Source organism: Bubalus kerabau, chromosome 6 (genome assembly GCF_029407905.1).
Source record: "Bubalus kerabau isolate K-KA32 ecotype Philippines breed swamp buffalo chromosome 6, PCC_UOA_SB_1v2, whole genome shotgun sequence".
NCBI classification, from domain to species: domain Eukaryota; kingdom Metazoa; phylum Chordata; class Mammalia; order Artiodactyla; family Bovidae; genus Bubalus; species Bubalus kerabau.
Window position 1 is genome coordinate 52815883 of NC_073629.1, and position 3531 is coordinate 52819413.

The window sequence follows — 3531 nt, forward strand, 5'->3', positions numbered from 1 at the left end:
TAAATTTTAAAATAAACAAGAAATGTGGTTGCAAAAGATCAGAAATCATAAGTGCACAGTGGATGGCATTAGTTATATTTTAGATTTGCTAGTGATGAATGGCACTGAATGGCACCCCACTCCAGTACTCTTGCCTGGAATATCCCATGGACGGAGGAGCCCGGTAGGCTGCAGTCCATGGGGTCACGAAGAGTTGGACACGACTGAGTGACTTCACTTTCACTTTTCACTTTCATGCATTGGAGAAGGAAATGGCAACCCCCTCCAGTGTTCTTGCCTGGAGAATCCCAGGAACGGGGGAGCCTGGTGGGCTGCTGTCTATGGGGTCACACAGAGTCGGACACGACTGAAACGACTTAGCAGCAGCAGTAGCAGCAGCAGTGATGGTTTTGAGAAAGATTTCTAATATGAAATTTATCAGTAACATTCTTTTTCCATTTCTGTGAAATTACAGTAAGTGAAGCGAAGTGAAAGTTCCTCAGTCGTGTCCGAATATTTGCAACCCCATGGACCATACAGTCCATGGAATTCTCCAGGCCAGAATACTGGGGTGGGTAGCCTTTCCCTTCTCCAGGGGATCTTCCCAACCCAAGGATCAAACTCAGGTCTCCTGCCTTGTAGGTGGATTCTTTACCAGCTGAGCCACAAGGGAAGCCCAAAATTGTAGTAAAGATTTGATCAATTAAATATTCACTTACTCCTTTCTGTGCCACGGACTGTACTAGGAATATGACACAATGCCTTCAAAAGACAGATATGTAAGCAAGTAACAGTACAATGCAGGGTGCCACAAACTAGTATAGACTGCTACAAGCACAGAATGGGGAAAGATCCCTCACTCAGAGAGGTGGGGTGGAGGGGGGCATACAGAGGCAAAGTAGAGGAAGGCTTTGCAGAAGTGGTGAAAAATATTAAAGAGAACAGAACACTGAAGAGAAGTTATTTACCAGTAAAACAACCAGGGAAGTAAAGGGCATTTACCCAGAGAGGATTCAATAATTATGAGAGCTTGGAACCTTCTATCAAGGGAAATATGAGGAGGAACAAGTGATTAGTATGGCTGGGGGACAGAACATCGTATTCACAGCAACACTTATGAAGACCCTTTGTTTCTACCTCAAAAATAACTCTGGAATGTGGCTGATATCTCTAATTCCCTCTCCATTGCAAAATTCAAGTCAAGCCACTGTCATCTTTAATCTGAACTATGGCAATAGCTTCCTTAATGAGTGCTTCCTCTGCAACTTTTACTCTCACTAAGAATAATCTTTAAAAAAATAATCGGGGGACTTGCCTGGGGGTCCAGTGGTTAAGACTCCATGCTCTCAATGCAGAGAGCATGGGTTTGATTACTGGTCAGGAAAAGAAAATCCTGCATGCCTCCCAGCCAAAAAAAAAAATAATAATAATAATCAGATGGAGTTATTTCCTAATATGACTCTGTTAAATGTGGCTTCTGTCTCCTGTTCACATTCTTCTTTGCATTTATCTTGACTCTATTAATTAATTGATTTGTTCACTTTTCATTTTCAGTTAGCCTCACTGGACTTTCTAAGGAGAAGCCGTGCTTGTTTATATGCCTACTGTTCGGCACAGAGCAGAAAAAACAAACAAGGAAAGATGGAAGGAAAGGCAAAGAAAAGGAAAGAGAGAAAAAGAAAGATATAGGATGACTAAATGTAATGTGAATGAGGTCCTGGGACGGAAAACAGGTTAACTAAGGAGATCTGAATAAAGAATGGACTTTAGTTAATAATGTACTGATATTGCTTTATTAACTGTGACAAATGTACCATACTCATGTCAACTAAAAAAAGATGTACAACCTGAGAGTTGTGAGTTAAGTTTTATTTGGGGCAAAATGAGGACTGCAGCCTGGGAGGCAGCAACTCAGATATCTCTGAGAGACTGCTCCAAAGCGGCAGTGGGGGAAAGTCAATATATAAGGTTTTGGTGAAGGGGGAGTTCAATACCCTGAAGCACTCAATTTACAAATTTTTTTTGTTAGTCATGAGAGTTTGATGTCACCATGAAGCGATTTAGTGTGTCTCTAGATATGAGGAGATGCAAGAACTGAGATCTTAAAATCTTTTCTAAAAACATCCAAGTATCTAAAGACCTGTTCCACCAGATTCCCTGGAGCACAGAGTGCCTCACTCCACCCTGAACTCCCTCAGGGGGTGTTGAAGGTCAACAGCTACAGCAGTGTGGGGTTCAATCTCTGTAGAGGCAGATGGCAGATGCCTTTGTTGTTCAGTCATTGGCAATGTTCTTGGTAAGTGCCAATTTGTAGTTGACACTCTTGTAAAATGTTAATAAGGGAAAACTGGGTTCAGAGTATATGAGAATCCTCTATACTATCCTGGCAATTATTCTATAAATCTATATGTGTTCTGTATGTTTTTGATGTGGACCATTTTTAAAGTCTTTATTGAATTTGTTACAGTATTTCATCTGCTTCATGTTTTGTTTTTTTGGCCGTGAGGCATGTGCGATCTTAGCTCCCCGACCAGGGATTGAGCCCACACCCCCTGCATCAAAAGGCGTAGTCTCAACCTCTGGATCACCAGGGAAGTCCCTAAATCTACATATATTCTAAATTAAAGGTTTATTTAAAAAAGAAAAGAGGAGAAAATAAAGAGGAAAAGTGGGCAATATGAAGCTGGGAAAGTAGGTAGGGTTTAGTTAACAATCTTCTCATAAATTGTGCTAAGTTCGATTTGTATTTTAGAAAAGATAACTCTAAATGCAAGAATTGACAAAACTTATCTTAAAGTACTGGATAGTCAATGTTAGAATTGTGAGGTGGGTTAATTTCCTAGGACTATTGTAAAAAAAATTACCACAACCTGGTGGCTTAAAATATCAAGAAATCTTTCTTTTTTTTCACAGTTCTGGAGACCTGAAGTCCAAAATACAGGTGTCAGCAGGACTGCACTCTTTCCAGTGACTCTTGCGGGCGGGGAGATTCTGTTCCTTGTGTCTACTAGTTCCTGGTGACTCTAGACATTCCTTGCCTTCCTTGGCCACATCATTCAATCTCATCCTCACATCACCTACTACTTTGTGTGTGCCTTCGAGGTGTGTCTCTAACAAGGATGCTTATCAGTGACTTTACTGCCCACTTGGATAATCTATGATGTTGTGATCCTTTCTTTAGTTACATCTACAAAGATGCTTTCCCCCAAAAAGGTAATATTCACAGGTTCCAGAGATGTGGAAGTGAACACATCAGGTTCAATCCCTGGATTGGGAAGATATCCTATAAATGAGAGCTCACTCCAGTATTCTTGCCAGGATAAGCCCATGGGCAGAGGAGCCTGGACGGCTACAGTCCACGGGGTCACAAAAAGTCAGATATGACCGAAGCAACTGAACATGCTCACATGCACATCTTTTGAAGGGCCATCATTCAACCCCCTGCATGGCTACCTTGAAACTGTTCAGTTCTGCAGCTGTGACACCAAAGCAGCCGTAGACAATATGTACATAAATGAATGTGGCTGTGTCCTAACAAAATATTATGGATGG

General features: G+C 41.4%; 1 long non-coding RNA gene across 1 annotated transcript; it reads left to right on the forward strand.

Moving 5' to 3' along the window:
* Positions 1 to 2201: 2201 nt before the first annotated feature.
* On the forward strand, positions 2202 to 3112 carry LOC129656148 (uncharacterized). The gene is made up of 2 exons (XR_008716230.1): positions 2202 to 2275; positions 2893 to 3112. It is a non-coding gene; the product is annotated as an uncharacterized LOC129656148 (long non-coding RNA).
* Positions 3113 to 3531: the final 419 nt, after the last annotated feature.